Genomic DNA, 16,500 nt, shown 5'->3' on the forward strand with positions numbered 1-16,500 from the left:
CTGCATTGATGGGTGGGGTGGGGATGAGTATGTGATGTGCTTTATTCCTACATGGCAGGTTCAGTGAAAACAAATGAAGACCCACAAGCCCCAGTGTGTATAAGCCTGGAGGAAGTAACACTGATTGAAAGAAAGAAAATTGCAAAAGGATGCGAGCCATGTGATACCATTTCTGTTTTTCAAAACACGTTCCACAGTGATGGTGACGACGGATGCACACTCGTGTCGGGGGAGGGGGCGGGACCTCGGAGCAGGTGGCTGGGGGGGCAGCGCTGCAGCAGACACAGTGGGCTCGGGGGGCGAGTCACTGGCAGACGAGCTGGCTCTGAACGTGCCGGGCAGTGGGACAGAGGTGCTGGCAGGAGCAGGGTCATCCGGAGCTCAGACGGGCACAGCAGGGCCCGGATTGGGAAGAATCTGAAGCAGCCCAGCGCTCCCGCGGAGCAGGCAGCACAGGCCTGGGGAGGAAATGTGGAAGCCGGGCGGGCGGCCAGCGGTCAGGCCCATGGGCTTCGGGTTTGCTGGGTGCTGTGTGGCCACTCGGAGGAGCTGGACGCTGCACCCTGCGGCCGCTCAGCCCCTCTCTGTCCTGAATGCTCAGCCATGGTTTCCGGGATCTCTAAGAGCCTGGGTTGAAGCCACCAACCAAAGTTCAGCTCCTCAAGGAAGGACGGTTATTTTCTTATTCATGTATTCCTTTACTTTCCAAATTCACTATAATTAGCACATTTTACTTTCAGGATTAGAAAAACAGGTGCTATTTAAATAAAGTTCTCTTGACGTTTCATAAATTCATTGGTCCTCAGTAACGCTTTCCTCACCCCTCAGTCAGTGTGGGGTCTTCGGAGAGGACCTTATTCCTGCACCCCGAGTTCAGGAGGAGAACTGTGGGCAGAGGACGAATTTGCTGCATGACATAAAGCACGCGTATAGGTGTGTTTGAAAATGAAAGTCAGTATTTTCTGAATCCAAAAATAAATGTATATTCACTGTTAAAATTTACATACAATTCGGGAAGATGCAAGCCAAAAAGTGAGCTCCCCTGAGATCAGATCCCCTGAGATCCCACCCTAGAGAGACATTTCATGCTTTGGTGTGTGCACTTTCAGACTTTTTATTTTTCTGTGACTTCAACACACACAAATATATATATATATGCACACATTTCCCCCATGTTTTTATTGTGTTAAAATGCATATAATATTAATTTTACCATCTTAACCACTTCATTTATTTTCTGGCCACACCACGTGGCTTGTAGGATCTTAGTTTCCAGACCAGGGATCAGGCCCCAGCAGTGAAAGCACCACGTCCTAAGCGCTGGGCTGCCAGGGGAAGTGTGCAGCTCAGTGATGGTAAACACGCCCGCGTGGCTGTGCAAGTCACCACCCTACCTGCGTGACCCTTTGCATCTCTCAAAACGGAAGCCACTCCTGCTACACAGTGGCTCCTCCCCTGCCTCCTCCCAGCCCCTGGAGCCCCATGGACTTGCTCTCTGAGCCTGACTGCTTTTAGGGACCTCGTATGAGTGAGATTCTGCGATATGTCCTGTTGGGTTTGGACGGTCTCACTTAGCATCATGTGCTCGGGGTTCATCCAGCTGTGGCACACGGTGGAATAACATTCAGTTGTGTGTACACATCACCCTTTGCTAATGCGTTCATCCGTCTGGGGGCATTTCCACCTTTTCGCTCTTGTGAATTTTGCTGCTCTGAACACAGAGACACAATATCTCAAGACCCCGCATTCAGTTCATTTGGGTGTATACCTAGAAGTGGAATTGCTGGATCACATGGTAATTCTATCTCTTTAAGGAACCATCATACTGTGTTCCGGCTGCTGAGTCGTTTTACATTTCTGCCATGAGTGCTCAGGGGTTCGTTTCCCCACATCCTTGCCAGCACTCGTTTATTGCTTTATTTTTTTTTTCAGTACTCTCCATCCTTATGGATGTGGGGTGATATCTTGGGTTTCGCTGATAGCTCAGTTGGTAAAAAATCTGCCTGCAAAGCAGGATAACCCAGTTCGACTCCTGGGTCAGGAAGATCCGCTGGAGAAAGGATAGGCTACCCACTCCAGTATTTTTGGCCTTCCCTTGTGCCTCAGCTGGTAAATAATCCACCTGCATCGGGAGACCGGGGTTCGATCCCTGGGTTGGGAAGATCCCCTGCAGAAATAAAGGCTACTCAGTCCAGTATTCTGACCTGGAGAATTCCCTGGACTGTGTTAGCCCAAGGGGTCACAAAGAGTCAGACGCGACTGAGCGGCTTTCCCTTTCCCTGACAAGCAGTGACGCTGAGCATCCTTTCACAGGCTTATTGGCTGTCTGTCCACCTTTAGAGAAATGCAAGCCCTTTCCCATTCTTTCTTAATTTTTTTATTTTTAATTTTTTCATCTTTTAAATTATTAAAGTATAATAACACATTTACAGGAGACTTCAAAAATACAGAACAAAGTTACATATAGTTCTACTGTATATTACAATTTTTTAAGTAGATAAACTATGATTTTTCAGTCAGAGTTTCAATATCAAACTCTCAAAAATTAATAGAATAAATAGAAAAGTAGAGGGATATAATAGAGCTGACAAGCACTATGAACCAGTTCAACACAATTAAGACTTATACAATTTTCACACAACAGCAGGGTACAAATTCTATTCAAGTTCCCATAGACTATAAACCTTTGTCCATTTTTCAATCTGGCTATTTTTTTGTTGTTGAGTTTTAGGAGTTCTATATGTAGTCTAGATACTAATCTTTCATCAGATACATGAATTGCAAATATGTTCTTCCATTCTGGGGTTTCCTTTTTACTCTGTGGATAGTGTCATTTGATACACAAAATTCTAAAAAATGTTCACGAGGGTCCAATTTGTCTACTTTTCCTTCTGTTACCTGATAGCCGAGAAATCACTTTTAGGTCCAACGTTGTGAAGCTTTGTGTCCTGTATTTTCTTCTAAAGGTTGTATTGTTTCAGACCTTACGTTTAGGTCCTTCCTTCGTTTTGAGTTGATCTTTGCATATGGTGTGAGGTGAGGTCCAGCTTCATCCTCTCCCACGGATGCTCGGTTTTCCCGGCACCGCTCGTTGAAAAGCCTGTCCTCTCTCTCGTGGATGCTGCTGGCACCCTTGTCAAAAGTGGTTTGAACATGTGTGCGAGCTCTCTGTCCTGTTTCTGGGCTCTCTCTTCTATTCCATTGCTGTATGTGTCTCTCTTTAATGCACATGCTTATTTTTAAAAGTAGAAGCGTGATCATACTGTACACACTTTTCTCAGCCGGCTTTTAACACACTTAGCAGCGTGTTGTTTCAGTGCAGAGCCTCAGGCCGTGCTGCGTGGCGCCGCCGCATCGTGGCCCGTGTCCATCCGTGATTCATGTAAATCACCTGTCATTGGACTTTCAGGAAGATCCGCTGGAGAAGGAAATGGCACCCACTCCAGTATTCTTGCCTAGAGAATTCCATGGACAGAGGAGGCTGGCGGGTTACAGTCCACAGGGTCACAAAGAGTCAAATACAACTCAGCGACTGGGCACAGACGTTCAGGAGGCTTCCGTTGAGGAGGTTTCTCCAGTGTGTTATGGGCAACATTGTCATAATCATCCCTAATTGGGTTCTATTTAAAGTGCCTGGCGCCGGCTAAGTGCTGTGAAAGTATTTGTTAAATAAAATCTGTACAAGCACCATTATCATTTCCTCGGGATGCATTCTTCGAAGTCCCATTTCCCAGTTAAAGCACGTGTGGTCTGCCTCCCACCTGGATAGACGCCGCCCTGAGCTGGGCCTGAGCAGACCCCACAGAGCGGGCAATCCTGTGTCCGGACCCCGTGTGCCCCTCAGCAGGGCGTGGGGTCTGCATCTTGGCCCCCAGGGCCGCCCTCCTCTCTCCACGCCCACCTTGGATCATGGCCCCAGCACTTGCCAGCGGGGTGACCTGGGCAAATCACCTGAGTTCTTGGTGCCTTGGTTTCCCACCTGGACTCCAGTGTGGCCGCAGCGTCTGTCCTGCAGGGCAGCATGTGAGGCCCCCGGCAGCCCAGTCCTGTCTCCTTGATCAGTCAGAGCAGCTGGACTCCAAGTGCCCTGAAGCTCGGACAGCCCTGAGGCCCTGCCTGTTCTAGAGCACCAGCTTGCTTCTGTTAGATTCGTGACGGAAGGCGGCCAGGCTGAGAGAGGGCAAGCCCGCGGGCTCGTCCGTCTCACGGGTGGACCTGGCTGCATTGAACTCATCTGTGTTTTCATTTTTCAGAGCTTAACGGATCCTAATCCCTCCTATCACCTCACCATGAGCACCCTCAAGCTGGAAGTTCATTCATATAGTGTTGTTATTGTTTGGTTGCTAAGTTGTGTCCAACTCTCGTGACCCCACGGACTGTAGTCTTCCAGGCTCCTCTGTCTGGGATTTCCCCGGCAAGAATACTGGAGTGGGTGCCATTTCCTTCTCCATTCATATTACTGACCTTACAGCTGCATGGAATCTAGGGGGGTTCTCTAAAGGTAAGGGGGCGGGCGCTGTCCTGGAGCACTGGACGCGGAGGGGAGCGCTGGGCGTGGAGGGGAGCACTGGGCGCGGAGGGGAGCGCTGGGCGCGGAGGGGAAAACTGTGGCAGGAGCGGTCCAGTATCACCGTCTGCTCCCGGGAGGATGTGGCCAGACCTGCCGAGTCTAGGGTTCCGGCTGCCTGAACACAGAGAAGCCGCCGGCCGGGCAGGCCAGGCAACGCTTGCCCACCGCCTCCTCCCTGCGGCCTCTGAATGGAGCGGCCGTTTGCCGGTAGCATCTCCGAGCTGCTCCGGAGAGCTCGCGATCCTGCTTGGAAACGATAGGAGCTGGTCCCTCCCCCTGGATGTAGTCAGCATGGTAAATTCCATCTGAAAAGAGGAGCCGCGCTTTGCTGAGTCACAGAACCCGGGGAGCTGATTGCACAGGCGGCAGAGAGCGTCCCGGGGTCAGAGGAAGGCGGAGGAGAGGCCGCGGACCGGAGGGGCTCGGGTGTAAGTGCTTCGCTTTGAGCGCTGCGGGGGCTTTGCCGTGTTCAGGTGGGGCTGAGGGCTTTCTGCACGGGTTTCCCGTGTGAGCTGGCTCCTGTGTTCAGCGTGCACACGGATGTAGCTGGAAAGTTCACGGGGGGCAGGGGCCAGATAGTCGTCTTACGTGTGCAAAGGGCATCACAGAGGACGAGGGCCCCACCCGCCCTCTGCTCCTGCGGCATCTGGGGGAGGGCTGGGCCTGGGGAGCCGGCTGGCGAATCCCTGCTGGGAGCCAGAGCCGGTCTCCGGGCAGCCATGGGGGTGGGGGTGGGTGGGGGGCTGTGCGTCTCCGTGCTGGGTGTGGCGAGCACCCGGCTCCCTCCTCCTGGGGGTGGGGTGGTCTGAGGGGGGCTCCTGGGCCAGGTTTTTTTTTTTTAATAACAGGCATGTTTATGGCTCCCTCCTTGCCATCTGTCTGCCCTGTGGAGGGATGGGGTCTTCTCTTTAAAACTTAATCAAGAACCACAGTCCATCCATCGACATCCTTTCTCCTGGGGCGACAGCAGCTTATTGCCTGATTTCCAGCACTTTTCCTTGAAAGAAGCGGGTGTTGCTGAGCGTGCCTCGGTCTCCCCACGTCAGCAGTTGAGTGGAGCTGGTCGGGCTCAGTGGAAAGACCGTCACAGGCCAAACAGAAATGGTTCTGACACGTGTTGGATTGTGAGTGGGCTCGCTGGGAAGCTGTGTACGTGGACAGCAGCTGCACACAGTGCTGCCTTTGACTCTGCTGTTGGTGCAAAGCCCAGGTCCCAGCTGCAGTTTTGAGGATGCTCACGGTGGCTCTGGGCCTTTGCCCGGCTGTTCTCAGTGCTCCCCGAGTTCCAGTGGGGAGTAGCAGCACAGCAGAGAGTAAAGCCGGCCCCAGTGAGACTTCAGTTCATCTTGACGGCACCACTGACCCAGGGTCAGCCTCTGAGCTGCCCTGGGGTTTCAGAAAGTCCGTAACATCTGCCTGGTAGAGGTCAAGGGCCACGTGGGCCGGCGCAGGCGTGTTTGAGCCGTCCATCCCCGGCTCTGGGAGTACTTGAGGGCTCGCTTATGAAATCCAAATGCCGCACACATCAGACTGGGTCCTGTTCCCATGCAGACAGTGCTGGGCAGACCCACCACCTGGAGACCTTGCCTGACAACGTGGGACCACCGGCCGTGGCCCTGTGGCCGGGGAGCTGGTTGGGGGCAGGAGGGAGGGGATAGCATGAGCTCTGCATCAGCCCCAGACCAGGGACCCGTGCCCTGAGACAAGCAGAGAGCCCACACATGCCCTCGCCGCTGGTCGGGCTGTGGGCCTCCATCCGGGGCAGTCCCACCCCTTGTGGATCTTCACTGCTCTTTAGAGTTCCCAGGTGATGCCGGTGGTAAAGGAGCCGCCTGCCAATGCAGGAGACGTTAGAGACTCGGGTTCAGTTCCTGGGTCCGGAAGATCCCCTGGAGGAGGACATGGCAACCCGCTCCAGTATTCCTGCCTGGAGAATCCCATGGACAGAGGAGCCTGGTGGGCTACAGTCCCTGGGGTCACGAGGAGTCAGACACGACTGAGTGACTGAGCACACAGCACTGTTCATTAGTTTCCAGACGATCAAGCCGGACATAGAGTAGGTGGCGGTGTTAATTCTCCACTCAGACCCCGAAGCGGCCCTCTCCAGTAAGGAACTGAAAAGCCCAGACTCAGGTCACAGCGACGGGATGCCGCTGTTTAGAGGACATCACCCTGTCTTCCTCCCTGAGCCTGGCGGGCGCGGTTCATGGCTCAGAGGCGCTGGCTGCGGTCCCCAGCCCATGACGAGCTGTGTTCCAGAGCCGGGGCCCAGGGCTGCCCTGCACTGCCCTCCCAAGGCCTGGGGTGCTGGGCTGGCACTTGCTGTCCCTTTGACACCTCAGGAGGAGGCCACCTCTGGTGACACAGCTAACAGGTGGGGAGAGGGCCGTGGGGACCACACCAGGGGCAGCGAGCAGGGGGTCGAGGATGGGGTCGAAGGCAGCCTGGCCTCAGAGTGGAGCGAGGCCCACGCCTGGGGAGGGAAGGCATTCCATGCTGGGGACTCTGTCCCAGGCGGCCTGGAGGCTGGGACTCGGCTGGAAGGTCCTGAAGGCTCGAGGCCAAGAGACCCTGTGGGTCCCGGGGACCCTGTGCTCCGCGGCTGACGGCTCTGACATTGGAGCTGCGCCCCTGCTCCCTACTGGGTGAATGCGGCCCCCAGGTCAGGTGTCTCTGCCCTCTGCCAGGACTCTGCCAGCAGGTGCTGGGCTGGCCCAGTGTGGCTTTGGCTTCAAAGAGCTGCCTGGGTCTTCCTGCGTGTAGAGAGCTCTGTGAGAGCCCAGCGGTGGTGGGGCTGAGGGGATGTGGCCCGGGAGGCGTCTGGGCAGCAGCCCCAGAAGACTCTCCTGCAGTCACCCCCACCGTCCACTGCTGGAGGTCGCCCGAGCTCCCACGCCCTCTTGGGTTACAGGGCGGCTGGGAACAGGAAGGACCTCAGAACCCATCGTGTCCACCCTGAGGTCCCCCAGACTGACCTTTCTGTGGCTCCTACGTCTTTTGGAGATGGACCGTGTGCAGGAAGGGTTGCGCTATTCCTAAAGCACCAAGGGGCGTTTGTCAGGGTCTCGCACATTTAGTCTGAGGTTCGTCTGAGGGCAGGCCCAGCGTGGCAGCTGATACACGCATCTCAGAGTTTTATTAAATAGCAGCCTTGACTGTGTCCTTCTCTGGTCTCAGGGTGGGACAGAGGCAAAACCCAAGGCTGGAAGGACCTTCCGAGGCATTTAGCAGATGTGGGGCTGGGGAGTGGGGGTGGAGTCTGGGGGCTCTGCCGAGCCTATTGCTGCCGCTTCTCCACGCGGCAAGTGCTCCCTGAGACCCTCACACGCAGGTGTCCGTGGAGTCAGGCCCAGCGGGACTCTGGGTGGGGCAGTCCCCACCCGTCTGACCCAGCTGCAGAGCCCAGAGCGGCTGAGCCCTTGTGCACGCCCGCCGGCACCTGAGGGAGGCCCTGGCTCCATCACCCGCCGCTCCATGGGGGTGGGCGTGCAGTGCTGGCCCTCACCTGCAAGCCCCTGAGGAGGGGAGGCCCACGTCTTCTCACATACTTATTTGCCATCTGTTCACTCGCTTAGGTGAAAGTGAAAAGTGAAAGTGAAAGTCCAGAAAGTGAAAGTGAAAGTTGCTCAGTCATGTCTGACTCTTTGTGACCCCATGGACAATACAGTCCATGGAATTCTCCAGGCCAGAATACTGGAGTGGGTAGCCTTTCCCATCTCCAGGGGATCTTTCCAACCCAGGGATTGAACCCAGGTCTCCTGCATTGTAGGCGGATTCGTTACCAGCTGAGCCACAAGGGAAGCCCAGGAATACTGGAGTGGGTAGCCTATCCCTTCTCCAGGGGATCTTCCCGACCCAGGAATCCAGCCTGGGTCTCCTGCATTGGAGGTGGATTCTTCACCAACGGAGCTATCAGGGAAGCACTTTGGTGACAGGTGTTTAAAATATTTTGCTAGTTTTTAAATTGGATTAGTTGTCTTCTTATTAATGACTTTTGAGACGTAAAAAAAACATATATTCTGGAAACAAGACCTTTATCAGATGTGTATTTTGTAAATATGTTCTTCCAGCCTTGGCTTGTCTTCATTTTCTTAACCGTACCTTTCAAAGACAAATTTTACATTTTTATGAAGTCTAATTTTTCAACATTTTCTTATATGATATTTATGCTTTTTTTTTTGCTAAGAATGTTTTTTTATAATCCAAGATCCTGGAAATTTTTATCTATTTTCATCTGGAAATTCTATAGTTTTAGTTTCACATTAGTTCCATGATTTATTTCTACTAGATTTCCAAACATGAACTGAGCTGTGGGGCGGTTTTTCTTTTTTTTTCTTTTCCTTTTTTGTTTGTTTTGGCGTGTAGATGCATAACTGTTACAGCACCGATGCATAACTGTTACAACACCATTTGTTCAAAAGACTGTCTTTTCTCCACTGAATTTTCTTGTACCTTTTGTCAAACATTAATTGGCCAGATACTACATGGGGCTCTTTTTTGGTTCTGCTTCACTGATCCGTGCATCTTTGCATCATGCATTACTCATACACTACATCATTTCATATTATATGTGTACATATATATGTATATGGGGCCTCCCAGGCGGCTCTAGGGGTAAAGAACCTGCCTGCCAATGCAGCAGACACAGGAGACTCAGGTTCGATCCCTGGGTCAGGAAGGTCCCCTGGAGGCGGGCATGGCGACCCACTGCAGTGTTCTTGCCTGGAGAATCCCGTGGACAGAGGAGCCTTTCTGGCTACAGCACAAAAGGTTGCAAAGGACACAAGCAGCACGCAGCACATCCACATATAGGACATCATATATTATACACGCATTACCGTAGCTTTATTGTAACCTAGAAGTCCCGGTGATAATTTCCAACTCCAAATTTGTTATTTTCCAAAATTACCTGTTAGATTTTCCCGAACTGCAAATGTAGATCGTTTGCTTTTTCCATATCTGTTTTAGAAACAGCGTTTCAGTGTTTACAAAGCAAAGTCCATTGGAAGTTTGAGGTTGCGTTTGACGTCTATTTCAATTTGGGGGAAATTAACATCATAACAATATTAAGTTTTGTGATCCACAAACAGTGTAACTCTCCATTTAGATCTTTAACTTTCTCTCATGAATGTCTTGGGGCTTTAAGTGTGCAAATACTGTAACTATTTCGTTTGATTCCTAAGTTTTCTGTCTGGTAGTTGCAACGATGCAGCACCTCTGAATCTAGTTCTGATTGCCGTGTTTGTTGACAATGGATTTTTTCCTTGCCTTTTTCTGAGTCTCATAATTTCTTGTTGAACGTCAGGCGCTGTCTGTGGAAGAGCAGTGGAGACTGAGGGAACGTATACGCCAGAAACGGGCACCTGTCTCCGTGGGTTAGCGCGTGGGTTTGAGGGACCCCGGCAGCAGGGAAGTGGGTCAGGGTGCGTCACCCCCAGCCATGCTGGCCTCGAGCTGCCGTGCAGCGTGGCGCCCGGGGCCAGGAGGGGTAGTTACTGTGTGCTCCTGCTCCGCCCTTGGTGTCTGGCGCTGTGCCTACTGGCATCTTGAAAGAGTCTCTCTCTGAAGCGGGGCTCCTTGCCCAGCCCTGGATCGCTGCTGCTTGTTCCTGTGCAGGCTCATTTGGGGGAGGGGGTCTCATTCTTCTGGTCCAGGCTTAGGAGTTGAGGCCTGTGTGCCTGGAGGTTCTTCTCAGCCTTCCCGCCCTTTCCCCATCCCCCAGCTCTGCTTGCGTCCCTGCAGGATCCCTCCCCAGGGCCCTCCACTCCTACCCCAGGGCAGGAGGAAGCAGGGGTTTCCTCCCACCCTTTCCCTGCAACCGTGAGGACTAGAGGGCTTGCTGGTCTTCTCCCAGTGCCTGTGAGAAGGGGCTGGAGGTGGGCATCCGTCCTGCCCTCCACCTGCCTCGCATCTGGGTCCAGTGACTCCAGGCTGGTGTGTAGGCCCTGATCCAGCCCACAGAGACGAGCTGCAGTTGCAGCTGAGTTCTTCCCCTGAGCTCTGCCCATGGTGAGCCAGCTCAGGCCCCCCGGTCCCCTGGGACTGGCTTGTCACCCTTTGGTTCTCTCGGGACCCAACTATGCCTGGGCCCAGAGAAACATATGATTTGGCAGATTATGTGGCCCTTTGTCATTTTTCAAGACAGGAGGGACATTTTCTCATGACTTTCCACATCTTAAGCGGAGGCAATTTTCTCCTATGTTTTAAAAACCACTCTTCGTTCCTTTTTTGGCCAGTTATGTCTTTTGATAGTTACCTGTTTATCTTGTGAGATCTTAGTGTTACTGTTGAGTTTCACAATCTCCTAATATAGTAAAGACACTAGCTTTGTTGTTGAATTTATTGCAAATGATGTTTCCACTTGTTTTTAGCTTCTTAACTGCATCTCACTGATGATAAAGCGAGGTGAGGATTTTGTGTGGTGGAATCTATTGATCTTGCCTCCTGTGGGTTCCTTTTATCTCCTTTAAGCCTAAAAAATCCTCTGTCTGGAGACTTCAGAAATGCTCCTTTCTGCATCTCCCCAATAGTTTTAGTGATTTGGTTTTTTGCCTTTAATTCTCTTAATCCATTTAGAATTTCATGTCAGAAAGGCAGTGTTCCACAGGTTTATTTCTCCTTCACGACTGGCCAGTTAATCACCCCGGTGCTTGTGAGTGGTCCTCCCCCCTTGCTGGTGACTGTGATGCTTTCTATCCTTAGATGTAACACGGGGCCTCTTTCTGAGCTGTGCGATGTTTTTCACCCGTCTGGCCATTCATGAGGCTGGGTGTTTCTTGCTTAGTAAAACTGTGTAATTTAGACTAAAGAGACTGTTTTCCCATTAGAGAAGCATTTGCCTCATCCCTCCCAGGCCCATTTCAAGCTGGTCCGGGGCAGATCAGTCAGAACCGTCAGCACGCGGTGGCGGGATCCGTCCCTCGCTCCGGGATCCGTGTGACCTCTGCGGGGCCTCGGTGGAGGCGGGCGCAGAATGTGGCCAGGCCTCTGCCCTGGGGCCTGAGCCAGGTGTCGTCCGGCAGGTCCTCCCAGAACCTCTTCTTCCTTGCAGCCCCTGCTCCCCTCTAGGGCCCAGGCCCTCCCCTCCTGGGCAGCCTGTCCTGGGCTTTCGGAAACTCTGGGCGCCCTTCCTGGGACCGTCCAGGATCAGCACCCAGGGCAGGGTCAGGACAGGAGGCCCCCAGCAGGCCCGGGTGCCGTGATGCGCCCGTGATGCCCACAGGCCCGCTGGTTTGGTTGTGCATCGGGGGGGATGGTGGTCTTCGAGCAGTGACCACTGCACCAACTGTGCACACTTAGAAGGCTTTCTGGGGTGGGGGGCTGCCCACAGCCCCCTCCTTACCTCCTGGCCCCCTGCAAAGCAAGGCAGGCCCCACCTTCCGCAAGTGGAGAGTTCTGGGGCACCAAACCCAGGGAGGAGAGGAAGGTTAACTAAAGCACTCAGATTGCCAGCCCCCTTCAGCTTATTCAGAGATGTATTTCTCATACAATTTTACTTCTTAATAATTTATCAGAGTTTGTAATATATTTGTACTATTTGAACCAGTATAGAGCAATAATAATTGCAATGATAACTCAACCTGGAAGACATTTTTATAACCTCAGCGCTGAAGGTCACAGTAAAAACTGTAAATTTCCATTTATATGCATTTTCTTGTCCTGTAAAGATGTGATAGGGTGATCAGTGGAAGCCTTCAATCAAAAAAAAAGTATCCTAATGGGGGTGATATATAACCTTATTCTGTGTGGTTGGTAGAATTTCAAAGGAAAGAGGAATAATGTGAAGATTTTACTAAAGAAGAGGTTGTTGGCGTATTTTTGAAACAAATGGCAGTGGGTCTCCGATCACTGTTCTAGTTTAGATGACGTCTGGTGCTACGTTTAAAGTTTAGAACCTCTCGTTTGGGATGGACAATTCTGCTGTTAATACCACACACTGTATTTTTTTGTCTCAGACATGGTATTTTAACCTCTATATTATTGATGTGGGTCTTTGGAATTTATTCTCTGTCTCTTCTTGACAGGCTGCTGTTTCCCCTGCGTTGTGGGAATTGTGGCTTTATGAGCTCTGGCTGTGCTGATATTCTGGTCTGCTAACCCCCACGTGTGCCTCGTGCCTGCATTTCTTTCTGCTGCTCGGTGTTCTTTTCCTCTCATTAGGGCGCCCATTTCCCTACTTCTTTGCAGGTCTGGAAACATTTGATTGAATGCCAGACATTGTGATTTTATATTGTTGGGCTGAATTCTTTGTATTCCTTTAAATGTATTTGAGCACCCTTCTGGGCACCGTTCAAGAACACCGTTCTTGAGCTTTTCCTTTGAGCTTCCCGAGTCAGAAACACGGAGTGACTTTCAGGCTCGGCCTGTTTGGCTCAGTCCAGAGGTCGCCCTCTGGGGTCTCTCCTGCTGCTTCCGATCACAAGTCCCCGAGGGGACCCCACCAGCCCACGTGGTGCCGCCTGCTGTGGGCGGGGGTAGGTCTGGAGCCGGCTTTCCTCAGGGGACACGCCCCCTCCAGACGCCGGTTTCCTCATCTGAACAACCAGGGCTTTGGCTGGTGATCCTGAGAGTCTCTCTTGGAAATCTGGTTGTTAGACGTCTCCATTTTTAAACGCTGACCGGCCAGGTGATGGGTTTGGCAGAAGCAAAGCTGTGCATAAACTCACTTCTGTTCTTTTCAAAACTCTGGCGCTGACACCTGAGGAGGCTCAGTGGTTCACTTTGCAAAGGCGTAGGGGCTGCAGCCCGTGTCTCAGGAGGGGCGTCCTCCCAGGACTGAGTCAGAGAGGCTCACACAGCACGCGTCTCCCAGAGCCGCTCACTCGAGGGCAGTGCTGGGGACCCTTTGCTCAAACAGGTGGGTGGTGTCTGCCACCATTCATTTATTCATTTAAATTTGGCCACTCGGTACACGGTTTGCAGGATCTTAGTCCTCCAACCAGGGACCGAACCTGGGCCCTTAGCAGTGAAACCAGAGTCCCAGCCACTGGACCTGCAGGGAATTCCCTACAATCATTTAGTATAATGTCTGTCTTCGATCCTGAGACTTGAGCCAGCAAGTTTTAAATCACGCTGATGATTTAAATTCTAACTGAAATAGTAGTAAATACAAGTCTAAGATTTTTTTTCTTTGATCATAAAGTTGTGGCCTTCTGCCTCCAGAAGACAGAGCAGACATACTTCTCCCTGTTCCTCCCGTTAGTACAATAAAATCTCTGGACACTGGTCTAAAACAAATGTAAAGAGACTGAAAGGTGGAGTGAAGAAGGAAGGGCGTCTACGGACCTCAAGGCCCAGGAAGACACAGCGGTGAGCTCCCTGGGTTTTCTCCTGGGGTTGCAGTTGAAGAGGCCAGCGAGTCAGATGGATGGACGGGCACAGGCAGAAGCGGCCCCAAGGAGAGCCCGCCCCCTCTGGCTGGAGGGTCAGCAGCAGACAGCTCGCTGGGGGCGCACAGATGGCAGACAAGCACAGGGCAGTGGCCGCCGGCGGTGGGGAGGGAAATGCAGATTAAAGCCACAGCGAGGCATAAATCGCACCAATGTTTCCCTAGGTCAGTCTCCCAAGGCAGTGGAAATAAAACCAAAAATAAACAAGTGGAAACTTAGCAAACTTACAAGCTTTTGCACTACAAACGAAACCATAAACAGAGGAAATATTGGCAAACAAGGCAGCCAACAAGAGCTTAATTTCCAAAATATCAAACAGCTCATAGAGCTCAACAAAACAGCAAAAAATAAGCAACCCAACCAAACTACGGGCAGAAGACTTAAATAGACATTTCTCCTAAGACATACAGATGGCCAATAGGCACATGAAAAGATGCTCAGTGTCACTAATTATTAGAGAAATGCAAGTCAAAACTACAATGAGGTATCACCTCACACTGATCAGAATGGCCATCATCAAAAAGTCTACAAACAGTAAATGCTAGAGGGTGTGGAGATAAGGCAGCCCTCCTACACTGTCGGGGGGATGTAAGTTAGTGCAGCCACAATGGACAACGGTGTGGAGATTCATCAGAAAACTAAAAATAGAATTACCATATGATCCAACAATCCCACTCCTGGGCGTACATCTGGACAAAACTATAATTCAAAAGATACACGCACCCCAGTGTTCATAGCAGGACTATTCACAGTAGTCAAGACGTGGACTCTGCCTAAGTGTCCATCAGCAGATGAATAGATAAAGAAGATGTGGTGCATATATACACTGGAACATTATTCAACCACAAAACAGCAGGAAATCATGCCATTTGCAGCAAACAGATGGGCTGAGAGATTATCATCGTAAATGAAGTAAGCTAGAAAACGACAAAAAGCAATGTGATATCTCTTATACGTGGAATATAGAATATGGCACGAACGAACGTATCTAAGGCACAGAAACAGACTCATAAACAGAGAGAAAAGGAGAGGAGGGACGGACGGGGAGTTTGGGATTAGCAAACGCAAACTATTCCATGTAGAATCGATAATAACGAGGTCCTACCACAGAGCACAGGGAATTACACTCAATACCCTGTGATAAACCATGATGCGAAAGAATATGAAAAAGAAATCGTCTATGTATTTTAAAATATATATAAAAAACTGAGTCACTTTGCTTACAGCAGAAATTAACACAACATTGTAAATCGACTATACTTCAGTTTAAAAAGTAGGTTAGAAGGAATAAAACTACAACGAGATACCACTTATCAGAATGGCTAAAATAAACAAAAAGCAGCAACACCAAATGCTGTAAAGGATGCTGAGAAACGGGATCCCTCACACGCTGGGGCTGGGAGGGTCACGTGGTGCAGCCTCTCTGGAAAGCGGTTTGCCATTTCTTAAATAACTACACGTTCAACTGTGTCTGACCAGAAATTGCACTTCTAGGCATTTGTGTCAGAGAAATGAAGACCTGGGTTCACACAACAACCTGGACATGGACATTTACAGCAGCGTGACCTGCAATAACCACCAGTTGCCCCTCAGTGGGTGAGTGGATGACTTGGCCGTACTGTGAGCTCTACACCCACAGCAGTGAACACGAATGCCCGTGAACTCTGCACACACAACCTGGATGGATCTCCAGCACTGCACTGAGTGAGGAACGCTGGCTCCAAAAGGTCCTGCTGTGCGACTTCATTTCTACAACATTCTTGAAATGACAAGGTTACAGAAATGGAGGGCAGATTTGTGGTTGCCAGGGGCTGAGGCAGGGATGAAGGTAGGGGCGGAGATGGAGACAAGACAGTCTCTTTGCTGACGTTCCGGAAGCCAGCGTCTTGATCATGATTCCTAGTGTCTCACGATGCTTCTCCTGTGGGAACTGCATGGGGTGCACCAGGATCTACCTATACCAGCTCACAAGGCTGCATCTGAATGGATCTGCAGCCTACCAGGCTCCTCCGTCCATGGGAGTTTCCAGGCAAGAGTACTGGAGTAGGGTGCCATCGCCTTCTCCGATATTGAAGTTTATTTAAGAATAAATCACAGCACCTCTAGGAAACTTTAGCCTTTAACTCATTCACAGGTGAGTCAGAGCTGCAGCCTGAATCACACACGTCTCCTTTCAACACAGAGGGACTGTGGGGTGGATTCAGTTCTGTAGACTAGGAGTGAGGACTCACGGCCAACTTGATGGATCAAAATGTGGGAGTGTTGAAGTCACGGCAGAGGTCTTGTGGATGAGAACTGTGGGTGTAGTGAGAAGCACAGGCATCTTCTCCATCAGAGGACCTTCACTGTCTGGTGTGATGGTCACTGTGGGTGGACGTCCCATCCTGGAGAAGTCCCCACTCTCAGGCTCAGGTGAGCTGACTGACTCACTGGGCCTGTGGTCGCCCACCCAGAGCCCCCATCTGGCTCTTCCTCTCCCGTGACCTCCAACCCCACCTGGGACATTTGGGGTGAGGAGGGCTCCTTCCCCAGAGCTCCTCC

At 51.4% G+C, this 16,500-nt stretch overlaps 1 protein-coding gene across 27 annotated transcripts in view; it reads left to right on the forward strand.

Annotated features, from left to right (window-relative positions):
• Positions 1-16,500, forward strand: part of JAKMIP3 (Janus kinase and microtubule interacting protein 3) — an 89,631-nt gene that overhangs the window by 17,523 nt on the left and 55,608 nt on the right. For 6 of the 27 annotated variants that reach the window (XR_009733894.1, XR_009733895.1, XM_061403877.1 and 3 more), the window contains exon 1: positions 4,552-4,998. The exons of 2 other annotated variants lie outside the window; for them this stretch is intronic. The gene's annotated coding sequence lies outside the window, so the exon portion shown is untranslated. Of the gene's footprint in view, positions 1-4,550; positions 4,999-16,500 lie in introns of those variants that run through there. 19 more of the 27 variants (XR_009733896.1, XR_009733897.1, XM_061403884.1 and 16 more) reach the window with 6 other exon arrangements.

The sequence above is a fragment of the Bos javanicus genome, chromosome 26, assembly GCF_032452875.1.
Source record: "Bos javanicus breed banteng chromosome 26, ARS-OSU_banteng_1.0, whole genome shotgun sequence".
In the NCBI taxonomy this organism is placed as follows: Eukaryota; Metazoa; Chordata; class Mammalia; order Artiodactyla; family Bovidae; genus Bos; species Bos javanicus.